Consider the following 13,065-nt stretch of genomic DNA (forward strand, 5'->3'; position numbering starts at 1 on the left):
GAGATCTCTGATACAAAGTCACATTTTCAAGGCAACCCAAGAATTCTCCCAAGTGCAGTAAACTCTCCACCCTGCATAACTGAAATCAACCAACATCAGAACAAACAAAGGATGAAAGAAAGGGCATGTAAATTGCCTCTAGCAACTTAATCAAACAAGTGAGGTGGGGGAATGGGGCGAGTACAAACACTCAGCTTCACAGCCAGTATGGAGGTGTGGGGAAGGAGCATAACCTTTGGCTAAGCCTTAAACTGCAAGGGCTTTGCCAGCTTGCAGTCTCCCGCACCCGGTCACTGGCTCAGCAGCATGAATTTAGACAAACCGTTTATCCCGTCAGACCTCTGTGTGGTCACTGGCTCAATGGATACAAACATCCCTGCCTTGCTTCCCAGGATGGCTGTGAAGACAGAAAAGTCTGTGAAGGAGCTGCCTCCACAGAAGCTGTTGCGTGTTCACTGTAGGACATGCCTGGGGCCATTTTCCTGTCCGCATTCTTTTGTTTGTTTGTTTTTGTTTTTTGTGTTTTCCTGAAGTTGGAAACGGGAGGCAGTCAGACAGACTCCTGCATGCACCCGACCGGGATCGACCCGGCATGCCCACCAGGGGGCGATGCTCTGCCCATCTGGGGCATTGCTCTGTTGCAACCAGGGCCATTCTAGGGCCTGAGGCAGAGGCCATGGAGCCATCCTCAGCGCCCGGGCCAACTTTGCTCCAATGGAGCCTTGGCTGCAGGAGGGGAAGAGAGAGACAGAGAGGAAGGAGAGGGGGAGGGGTGGAGAAGCAGATGGGCGCTTCTCCTGTGTGCCCTGGCCGGGAATCGAACCCAGGACTCCTGCACTACAAGCCGGCGCTCTACCACTGAGCCAACCGGTCAGGGCCTCACGTTCTACAAGTGTGTGTCAGAGTCAGACCGTGAGTCCCAAGAGAGCATAGAGATTTGTGTGGTGCCCTGCCTGGCACTGAGTGCCATTAGGCGTTAATGGGCTTGGATGATTGATGGAAACCAGTCCTGAAGAAGAGACAAGACCCGTGGGTGACAAAGTGGGTATCAAAGAAGGTTGCACATAGAGACAGTGGCTTGGTTTGTCTGATTCACAAAGGTTCTGCGGTCCTATCTGTGGTTAAACATTCATTTAAAGTGTTAGACAGCTCTTGCTGACCTACAGCAGATGTTTAGGAAGTTATTTTTCATCAACCGCATGAGTGATAGATTTTTTTTTGACTTTGCATTGTAATTAAAATAGATGAAAATGCCCTTCGTGTGTAATGGTGACACCACTGACTCGCCATGTGAGGAATTCTTCTCATGGTCCGTATTTGGCTGAGTGTAAGTTTAAGTCTTTTATTTATAAATTTGAATGGTTCCCAAAATAAATGGCTTTTAAACAAAGTAAAAAAAAAAAAAGGTGGTTGTTTAACAAAACAAATAGTTTGAGGGGGGTCACTTTTGCATATTTTTTTATAGTGTGAAAATTATAAACTTCATATTTTATCTCTGAGCTTGAGATGTCATTTAGAAACTGAAGTGTGGAAAAGAAAGGCTCTTAACATGAATAATTTTTGGCAAAACTTACTTTCTCTAAAACAAAAGATTTTTAGCAGAACTTATTTTTTCTGAAAAGACTCCCTAATTTTTGGCCTTGAGGCTGGTTTCCCAGACTGTGACCTTGGGCTAGTTCTGCAAAGTTGCAGGTGTTCCCAGAATGTTTCTCCCTGAATTAACCCTATAGATAAACATTGTAAGAGAGCTTATTTCACTGCTTTGTTTTACTGCTATGCTTCCTCTCCTCCCCATTCTCAATCAGTATATAATTTTCCCTTTAAAAGCCAGTCCCAAACTTTGTTTCGCACATTGATTTGAATGACTTAGGTCAGCATGCGGTCCATGCAGCTGGTTAATTAAAAGACTTCTTAATTTCTTAATTTGGCTAATTGATTGTGTGGCAAGACGCGTCTTATCTCGCTGTTCCAATACAACAGAAACAATGGGTGTTTTTCTTTTTGTAGGCTTAGAAATAACTTCTTAGATTCTAAGACTTAGAGTACAACTTGGGTCATTTTTTTGTCTAAGTAGCAGAACAAGGGAGATGTTGCTTCCCTTCTTCACTGGGAAAGCCTGCCCCCCATCCCTGTAGGAGATGGAGGAGTTGGGGTGGTGGGGGAGAGTGCTTTTGCACCCCTCCTACTCTTGGTGGCTGGTGCAGGGAGTGTGCAGTGCAGGGACAGAGTGGAGCTAATATATATATATATTTTTGAGGACTATGACATGCTGGCTACTGGGGGAAGGTACTAGGAATACCTCTAAAGAAGCTGATAATTCTGTATTTGGGAGACTAGAGGAATAAGTTGTGATGGGTTGGTCCCTGAGCTGTATCTTGAAGACCCAGTAGTTTTGTAGTTAGGACAGCAAGGAGGAAGGTCATTCCTGGAAGAGAGCACAGCTAAGCACAGGCATGGGGTGGGGTTCAGGACTTTGGATGTTGTTGGTGTAAGGTACCCCCCCCCCAGGAAGAAAGAAGGGCATAGCCACAAAGTGTGGAATGGCAAAAGCTTTATTTAGTAGAGCGCTTCCCAGACAGTGTTCTCTGGTCCAGGAGACAGGGGCCAGAGAAGTTGCACGGGGGGGGATCCACGTGGGGGTAATTTATAGGGTCGTTAGGGTGGTCGAGTTGATATGACGTGGCGAAATTTCATTGGCTGATGGACAGTTGTTCTTTTTCAAAGGACTCCTGGGAAGTTTCTTTTGGCGCACATGGGTGTGGGTGGTTCCAGTCAAAGTTCCCGGGCCTGGTTCCTCACATGAGCTTCCCCCATTGCCAACCGACCTCACAGCTGGCATACAGAGTATAGGGAAGAAAAGGATGCAATGAAACATGAGGCCAAATAGGTTAGTTGGAGATTGGATCATGAAGTGTATTGAATAATTAGATTAGAGAATTTGAACTTGATCCTGTGGGCAATGGGGAATCAGTGAAGGTTTATGTAAGGAGCAGAGTTGCCCAATCTGATCTTTGTTGGGAAGCAACTCTGGCAGCCACGTGGAGGATGGATTGTGTGAGGGAGGGGAGAAAGGCAGGGGATGTTTTAGACAGCAAGGGATGAACTGAGGTGGTGGGGAGGAGCTTCCCTGACTGGGCAGCATGGTGGAGGGGAGGACATAAAGCATACCGGAAGCTGTATGTGCTGACTGAGCAACCCTCGCAGAGCATGGGACCACCTGCCACACTGTGTGCAGCGGGAAGTACAAGATGAAGGGGACCGGTCCCTGCTTGTGAGGGCCACCAAAGATAGGCTCACATTGTGTCCCACGAGGGGGCTCAAGAGGCCTGTTCAGCACGGGGCTTCCAGGAATGAGGCTGGGAGGGGTGGGGTGGTAGAGCAACATTTGACTGGGGCCTGAGAGGGTGGTAGCAAGCTGACTGTGTCCCTGGGCTGCCTTTTAAAGTAGTTGCCCTTGTTCTGAGGACAGGGGCTGATCTTCACCTTGGCTAAAGGCTCTGCCTAATGTGCCCCTCCCCAGCTGCTCCAGCCTCTGTTCCCATCTCCACTCAGTGCTCCTGTTGATTTCAGCCCATTGGGGGCATCACACTCTCTCCCACCACAGAGAATTCACATGCTGCCCCTAGACCCCAGCTGAGTCGTCCTCCCTCGGAAGGGTTTCCTCCAAGTCTTGGGATGGCTCAGCTTGTCTGCAACATGCTTTCATCAGAACCGTGCATCTCTCCCGTAGCGCTTTTCCAGAGCTATCGGAATTCGCCAGCAGAGTCTTTAGATTCCTGTGTGTCTCCTCCCGCTCAATGGCAGCTTTTCAGGGACAGAATCTGGTTGTGCTCAGCATTGGCTCTTAGGTGTTTGCACAGTGCCTCACACGTGGTACTTCCTTGATAAATAGATATTGGCTGCTTGAGAGACTCAAATAACAGATAGTTAAAGGGGAAAGGCACTTCAGGAGTAAAGAACGGTATGAACAAAGGTACTGTTGCAGGAATTACAGCCGATGGAGGATCGACGTTCAGACAGCTTAATGGAGGAAGAAGAATTTATTAGTAGCCAGCAGAGCACATGAGATAGTAGCACCAAAGCATGAGTTCCCTGAAGTTAGATTTCTTACATCTCATTTGCCTTTTGCAGTGTCCATGAAAGGGGTGCATGACTCCTTTGTCTGAGGTCCTACGTGCACCTCATGGCTCAAGGTGGGAGGGGGGAGTTTCGGAGGGGCAGCAAGGAGGAAGGGTTTTCCTGACCCCTGGCCCTGTCTACCTACAGATCCCGTTTTTCTTGTGAGTGTTGTAAGAGTCTCCAGGAGGTCAGTTAGGGATCTACGGGATGTGGATCATCTTTAACTGGCTGAGCCAGTCATTCCTGCAGGCCCTTCTCCTGCATTCTTCTGGTTTCTCCCCTCTCAATACAGTGGCCTCTTTCAGGATATGCTATGAACAGCTAGTGACTGGCTTGTGGGATGGGGTGGGGATTAAAGGAGAGAAAACGATGAGGCTAGGAGAGTGTGCTGGGTAAACTTGGACAGAACCTCTGGTGCCATGCATGCTTAGGACACTCTGGGTACAAGTTAGGAGCTCATCACACCCTGTTCTCCCCCCACCAGAGACGGCTCTCTAATGGTTGGCTTGTCAGAGCTAGCCTGTGAGCTCCTGGAGGCCAGTCCCTGCCCGACCAGTTCATGAGTGTAATTCCAGAATCGGGAACAGTGTCTGGCACTTGGTAGGAACCAGCAAACACTTGAGTAAGTGAACACATGCTTTCATTGTCTGAGCTATGGGAAGCCATGGAAAGTTTTTTTTTTAACATATTTAGATTTGCTCCAGAAAATGTTATCTTGGCAGCAAGATAGGAAAGAGGCGGATTTTTATTTATGTGATCCTTCCATATGGATAACTGCTTGGAAGAGCGAAGGCACAGACTGATTAGACTGATTAGCATGGAGTAGACTGGAGGCCTCCGCAGCAGTGACCTGGGGAGATGCTGTGGGGGTTCGAGTGCTGGCAGAACAGGGGTGCACTTGAGAGATATTCAATTGGAAGAGCTGGATAGAAAGTGAGGAGTTGGGAGCAGGCAATGAGGTTTCCAAAATATTCCGAGACATCTATTTACCACTGAAAGATCAAACGTCTTGCAGGTGGAGTCTTGATGGGGAGAAGGAGTTGGAGTGAGGGGAGAAATCTGCATTGGTGCCACCTCCAGGCCCTGCAGGATCCCTCTGCGATGCTGCTGCTCTTCACACTGGCTCAGGTGTCTCCTATTCTAGCCTTCGGTCAACTGACAAGACCGAGGAGAGTGCTCAGAAGGCAATATGCTAATGAATAAGTGGCTGATTACCATATGAGACCACACAGCTTTGATTCATTTCTTTGTATTTAAAGCAAGCAAAATGGTAACAGACACTCAAGATCCCTTTGCTGTCTATTGATACACAGTAATAGTTTGAAATAAGATAACTGGATCTAACATTTCTCCAATTTTCACTCATTAAAGCTTCTCTCTTAATAGATTTAAGAATCATTCATTTCTTTTCTTTGTTTTTCTTTTCTTTTTCTTTTTTAGAACACTAGCTTTATTTGGGAAGAGGTTCTAATTGTTAAAGCTGCAAGCAAGTTCTTTTCTTTACTGAGAAAACTGCTCTCCAGAGGCCTGGATGGACGGGTATGTGGCTGGGTCTCCTCAGGCTCTGAGACGGCGGCAGTCTGGCGGCTTGAACTAAATCCAGTGGGATGGTTCAAACTCCGAGGGGTGGGGATTGTTTGAGGAGACCTAGGGATTTTGTAGATGCAGGTGGGTGGTGATCCAGAGAGAGACTAGATGAGAGTGAGGGAAACATTGCTGACAGAGATGTTGCCAGAGTGAGGGGTGTACAGATTTGTCCTGAATCTTGACCCTGTGTCTCACCTGATGCTTTTATCTCCTCCACCTGGAGCACCAGCCTCTCCCTCGCCAGCAGGTGAAGAGAGGGCGAGGATAGTAGCTGTCCAAGCAAGTTAGGCAGTCAGGAGGAAAAGACCATGGCAGGCTCAAATCCACAAACAGGGGCTGAGTTTGTCATCCCCTGGCGGACAGGAAGGGAAGGTGATGAGCAGGATGGAACTCTGTAGACACTGCTGGAGCTGTAGTCCACGGTGGGATTTTTTCCCTCTGAGCTGCCCCTTCAGTGAGTACATGACATGTGGGCATGTGTGTGTGGCGAGAGCAGGGGGAAGACCCTCGACCAAATGTCAGAAACCTGGGCTTGGATGGCCTCCAGGGCCCTGTGACATATTCACCTTTTAGAGCTTTAGTTTTCTCCTCTGATAAGAGAGGTGATAGAGTTCATGGTTTCTTTAAACAAACTTTATATGTCTGAGAATTTTGTATAATTGAGCCTGGATATTTCCACTTGGATGGAAGAGACAACAGTGTTGTCTATCTGAAGGTACCCGGACCCATCTGAAGGACAGTTAAGAAAGGCCCTTGTTTTCAAAGTAGTGACTGAGGGAGGAGAGAAAGTAAGAATTTCAAGGCTCGTGAGTGAAGGCTCACCCATGGATATGGTCCTGGAGAGTCCAAGAGCTGTTGGTGGGGAGGAGGCAGGGAGCAGGTGAGGCTACATCTGAGTCACTGGGGTCAGAATATAGACCCCAGGCCCCACTCAGGGGGTTATGCTTCAGCTGGTTTGAGACAGGACATGGGCAGCCATGAAGGGAAGGGCATGACATTTAAGAATGCATCACTCGCCCTGGCCGGTTGGCTCAGTGGTAGAGCGTCGGCCTGGCGTGGAGAAGTCCCGGGTTCGATTCCCGGCCAGGGCACACAGGAGAAGCACCCATCTGCTTCTCCACCCCTCCCCCTCTCCTTCCTCTCTGTCTCTCTCTTCCCCTCCCGCAGCCGAGGCTCCACTGGAACAAAGATGGCCCGGGCACTGGGGATGGCTCCTTGGCCTCTGCCCCAGGTGCTGGAGTGGCTCTGGTCGCGACAGAGCGACCCCCTGGAGGGGCAGAGCATCGCCCCCTGGTGGGCGTGCCGGGTGGATCCTGGTCGGGTGCATGCGGGAGTCTGTCTGACTATCTCTCCCCGTTTCTAGCTTCAGAAAAATACAAAAAAAAAAAAAAAAAAAAAAAAAGAATGCATTACTCTTAGGGGATTCAAGGGCCAACCTTCCATCGACCACTGAATGTCTCCTTACATTTCCCTTCCCTTCCTTTCCTTTTCTTTCTTTTTTTCTTTCTTCTTCTTATTTATTTATTTATTTTTTTTGTATTTTTCTGAAGCTGGAAACGGGGAGAGACAGTCAGACAGACTCCTGCATGCGCCCGACCGGGATCCACCCGGCATGCCCACCAGGGGGCAACGCTCTGCCCACCAGGGGGCGATGCTCTGCCCCTCCAGGGCGTCGCTCTGTCGCAACCAGAGCCACTCCAGCGCCTGGGGCAGAGGCCAAGGAGCCATCCCCAGCGCCCGGGCCATCTTTGCTCCAATGGAGCCTCGGCTGCGGGAGGGGAAGAGAGAGACAGAGAGGAAGGATAGGGGGAGGGGTGGAGAAGCAGATGGGCGCTTCTCCTGTGTGCCCTGGCCGGGAATCGAACCCGGGACTCCTGCATGCCAGGCCGACGCTCTACCACTGAGCCAACAGGCCAGGGCCTCTTTCTTCTTTTTTTGGTGAGAACATTTAGGTTTTCTTAGCAAATTTCAATTATACATTACAGTGCTATAAACTGTAGTCTCTGTGTGATGACTTATATGAGTTATAAGATTCTTAGACATTATTCATCTTACAACAGAAAGTTTGGGCCATTTTACTAACTTCACCCTGTTTCCCCCGTGTAAATAAAGTCAGTGGCCACCGCCGTGGCCATGCAGGTTCACATTGGATTCAGGCAGATGGTAAAGGAACAGTGGAGCCAGAAAATGGCGAGCCATTTTGTTTATTAAAGTCTCTTAATGGTGGATAAGGAAGCAGGCAGGGAAAACCGCTTCCCTCTCTCATTTCAGGACCCACCAACCTCAGTACTCTCCATCAAAACAGGCTGGGCCAAAATTTCTCTCTCTGGACCCACCAGCAAAACAGGCTGGGGGGGGGGGGGCTTTCTCCAGCAAAGGATTGCAAACAATGGCTCCTCCCAAACAGGAAGGCAATCTACAATTTACAATCTGCTGCCCTGTGGGCTGCAAGCGCTCACAGCCTTCCATAGACTATACACACATGGCACTGCCCCAATACGAGCGAGCAGACCTAGAGAACACTTATTTACCCCCCACCCCACCACCCCAATCTCTGGCAATGAGTTTTTCACTCTGTTTCTGTGAGTTTGATACTTTACTTAGATTCCACATATGAGTGACACCATGCAGTGTTTGTCTTTCTTCCTCTGGCATATGTCACTTAGCATAATGCCCTCAAGGTGAATTCATATTGTCTCTAATGGAAGTATTTCCTTCTCATAGCTGAATGCTTTTATATTGTGCGTGTGTGTATATATATTTCTGTTTGGGTAGAGGCAACAGTATGATCTGTCTGAAGGTATATCATGTCTTCATTATCTATCCATCCATTGATAGACACATTGTTTCCATGTCGTGGCTATTGTGAATAACACTCCAATGAACATGGGAGTGTAGATATCTCTTTGATATTCTGTTTTCAATTTCTTAAAATAGGTGTCCAGAAGTAAAATGGCTAGATCATATGGTAGTTCTATTTTTAACTTTTTTACTAACCTCCTTACTGGTTTTTATAGTGGCTGTACCAATGTACTTTCCCAGCAGTAGAGCACGAAGTTTCTCTTCACTCCACATTTTTGCCAACACTTGTTACCTCTTGTCTTTATATTGACTGTCATTCTAACAAATATGAGGTTATATCTCTGCTGATTTTTAACTGAATTATTTGGGAAGGGGGTTGCTATTGAGTTCTTCCTATATTTTTTTATATTAACCCCTTATCAGATAAATGAGTTACAAATACGTTCTCCCATTCCGTAGGTTGTGTTTTCATCTTGTTGATGGTTTCCTTTGCTGTGCTGAAGCTTTGTAGTTTCATGTAGTCTCACTTGTTTATTTTTGTTTTTGTTGCCTTTGCTTTTGGTGTCCAGTTTTCCCAACACCATTTATTAAAGAGACTGTCCTTTCCCATTGTATAATCTTGTCTCCTTTGTCATAAATTAATTGAGCATGGATTTATTTCTGGGCTCTCTATTCTTTTTCATTGATCTAAATGTATGTTTTTATGCTAATATTATACTGTTTTGATTACTGTAGTTTTGTAATATAGTTTGAAGTCAGGGAGTGTGAAGCCTCTAGCTTTGTTCTTCTTTCTCAAGATTGCTTTGGCTATTTAGGGTCATTTGTGATTTCATAAAAATTTTAGGATTGTTTGGTCTATTTCTGTGAAAAATGCCATTGGAATTTTTGGCTAAGGATTGCACTGTCTTTGTAGACTGGTTTGGGGAATATGGACATTTTAATAAAATTAATTCTTCCAGTCCATAACCACAGAATATTGTTCCATTTATTTGTGTCTTTTTTAATTTTTTTCATCATTGCCTTACAGTTTTCAGTGGACAGGTCTTTCACTTCCTTGGTTAAATTTATTCCTAGGTATTTTATTCTTTTCAGTGAAATTGTAAATGAAATTGTTGTCTTAAGTCTTAATTTCTCTTTCTGATAGTTCATTGTTGATATATAGAAATACAACAGATTTTTGTATGTTGACTTTGTATCCTGCAACTTTACTAGATTCATTTATTACTTCTAATAGTTTTATTCATTTTGGTGGCATTTTCAAGGTTGTCTATATGTAATATTATGTTATCTGTAAATAACAACAGTTTTACTTATTCCTTTCCAATTTCTTTTATTTCTTTTTCTTGCCTAATTGCTGTGGCTAGGACTACCAATAAAAGTGTCAAATAAAAGTAGTGAGAGTGGGCATTCTTATCTTCTTTCTCATCTTACAGAAAAAGTGTCCAGCTTTTCACTGTTGAGTATGATACCAGCTGTGGTCTAACATTTTATTTTTTTGACAGAGACAAAGGGAGTCAGAGATAGGGACAGATAGGGACAGACAGACAGAAAGGAAGAGAGATGAGAGGCATCACTTCTTTGTTGCGGCATCTTATTTGTTCATTGATTGTGCTCATTCATTGATTGCTTTCTCATATGTGCCTTGACCGGGAGGCTACAGCAGAGTGAATGACCTCTTGCTCAAGCCAGCAACCTTGGGCTTCAAGTCAGTGACCTTTGGGCTCAAGCCAGTGACCCTGCACTCAAGCTGGTGAGCCTGTGCTTAAACCAGATGAGCCCATGGTCAAGCTGGCGACCTCATGGTTTTGAACTTAGGTCTTCTATATTCTAGTCTGATGCTCTATCCCAGGGGTTGGGAACCTATGGCTCGTGAGCCAGATGTGGCTCTTTTGATGGCTGCTTCTGGCTCACAGACAAATCTTTAATAAAAAAATAATAACATTAAAAATATAAAACATTCTCATGTATTACAATCCATTCATTTCCCTTCACTCATGTTCATGGTTGTGGGTGGCTGGAGCCAATCACAGCTGTCCTCTGGGACAACACCAAATTTTTATTGGATAATGCGTAACATACACAGGTCATTGTATGGCTCTCATGGAATTACATTTTAAAATATGTGGCGTTTATGGCTCTCTCAGCCAAAAAGTTTCCCGACCCCTGCTCTATCCACTGCACCACTGCCTGGTCAGGCTTAATATTTTCTTGAATAAAGAATTTTCATATCTTTGTAATTCTTTGCTTAATTTTCTGAGTTCTAGAAAATGTTGATTCTGGCTATATATATATATATATATATATATATATATATATTTTTTTTTTTTTTTTTTTTTTTTTTTTTTGCCCGTTTTCTCATTGTCTTTATGGAGGAGAGAATTTTTGGAGGTCTTACTCTGCCATTTTTACTGATGTTGTCTATAATATATCTGAAGTGCCCTTCGGTATAATTGTCTTCTTGTTCTTCAAAACTTATCCAGTGTCTCATAATACATTGTGAAGTTTTCCTTGGGTCATCTGGTAAAAGAGCCAGATCTTTCTTTCTTCTCCAATACTTCTGTGTTCATGCCTCTGTTGTTTCACTTTCACAAGTAATAATTATTTATATCTGTTCTTGTGCCCCTTCCCAGCCTGGAAGCTCCTAGCTTATGACTTACTCACTCCCCATGCCCAGGCTGGTTCCTGGCACACAGTCAGTAAGTATTTAGATGTATAGGCTAAAAAGCACGGCCCCAGGAAACCTTCTTATTTCTGGCTACCGTTTCTTCCCTCGTACATCCATGACTTATAGCCACACTCTGTCTCTTCATTGTATAGTGTGTGGAGAGCGCTGTGTGATGACCATGAGCTTGGCGGTGAAACACTGAGTGTATGAGAGCAAATAGAGTACAAATTGTGAAAATAAAGCACATGTGGTTCAATAGTAATAATAATAGGCCCTGGTCAGTGGCTCAGTGGTAGAGCACCAGCCTGGTATGTGGATATCCTGGGTTCGATTCCCAGTGAAGGCACACAGAAGTGACCATCTGCTTCTCCACCCCTCCCTTTCCCTCTTTGCTTTCTCTTCCCCTCCCACAGCCATGGCTCAATTGGTTTGACTCCATGGAGCTTCCACCTCAGGCACTAAAAATAGCTCAGTTGCAAGGATGGCCCAAGATGGGCAAAACATTGGCCTTACATGGGGGTTGCTGGGTGGGTCCTGGTTGGGGTGCATGCAGGAGTCTGTCCCTTTATCTCCCCTTCTCTCACTTGGAAAAGAAGAAAAAAATTAGTAATAATAATAATGGCAGCATCTAATATTTACTGAAAAGAACTATGCTGGGTACCAGACTAAGAGCATTATTTATTTATTTATTAAATTTTTTATTTTTATTTTTTTGTATTTTTCTGAAGCTGGAAACGGGGAGGCAGTCAGACAGACTCCCTCATGCACCCGACCAGGATCCACCCGGCATGCCCACCAGGGGCGATGCTCTGCCCATCCGGGGCATCGCTCTGTTGCGACCAGAGCCACTCTAGCGCCTGAAGCAGAGGCCATGGAGCCATTCCCAGCACCCAGGCCATCTTTGCTCCAATGGAGCCTTGGCTGCGGGAGGGGAAGAGAGAGACAGAGAGGAAGGAGAGGGGGAGGAGTGGAGAAGCAGATGGGCGCTTCTCCTGTGTGCCCTGGCTGGGAATCGAACCCGGGACTTCCGCACGCCAGGCCGATGCTCTACCACTGAGCCAACTGGCCAGGGCCAAAATTTTTTTAATTACAGCTGGCATTCAATATTATATTAGCTTCAGGTGTACACCATCGTGATTGGACATTTATATACTTCATAAAGTGATCATGCCAAGACAAAGAGCATCATATTCAACATCTCATTTAATCCCAACATGAACCCATGAGGTAGATGCTGTCACCCCAACTTCACAGGTGAGGCTGAGTGAGGGAAGTGGCAGAACTGGGGTTGGCAGAAGCTCTCACTCCAAAGCCCCTGTTCTCAACTCTCCCATTGGCGGGTCCTAGGAGAGGCATTCGAGGAAGGAGGGGCTGCACCACCCTCTCTCTTCCCTGGCACCCGTTCTGCCTCTTTGACTAAAGAGATGCGGCCCCTGCGTTCAGCCCTCCTAGGCTCAGGTGGGCCACTTGGTGCTTTGAAACAACATAGCAGCGCTAATGGCTTCTATAGCAACTGACCCTTAGGGTCGCTGGGCTGAGAGGCCGGAGTTCCCTGGCACTGATGTGACAGGAGCAGCCCGCGGAGAAAGGTGACCGTGATCTCTATCATCATCCCAGTTCCAGCGAGGTGGCAACCTCAGACTGCTAGGACAGCCAGCCCACACAGGAGCGAGATATAATTCAGAGAGCTCCAAACATGTCAACACGTGCTCATATCAGTCTCTCCAACACAGCCCTGTCAGCAGGAGGGGGATGTGCCGGCAGGCATGGGGCAGACGTTTTGGCACAAGGGACCTGGTTGCTAAGTGACAGTAGCCGGCCTCCCCTGCTCCCTATAACTTTTTCCTCTGTTTCTAAGCTTCCAGTTAGCAGATGGGAGGGGCTGAGGCTGC

The 13,065-nt window shown here is 46.4% G+C and overlaps 1 non-coding gene across 1 annotated transcript; it reads right to left on the reverse strand.

Annotated features, from left to right (window-relative positions):
• Positions 1-802: 802 nt before the first annotated feature.
• Positions 803-878, reverse strand: TRNAY-GUA (transfer RNA tyrosine (anticodon GUA)). Its single transcript has one exon. It is a non-coding gene; the product is annotated as a tRNA-Tyr (tRNA).
• Positions 879-13,065: the final 12,187 nt, after the last annotated feature.

Source organism: Saccopteryx leptura, chromosome 1 (genome assembly GCF_036850995.1).
Source record: "Saccopteryx leptura isolate mSacLep1 chromosome 1, mSacLep1_pri_phased_curated, whole genome shotgun sequence".
NCBI lineage: Eukaryota > Metazoa > Chordata > Mammalia > Chiroptera > Emballonuridae > Saccopteryx > Saccopteryx leptura.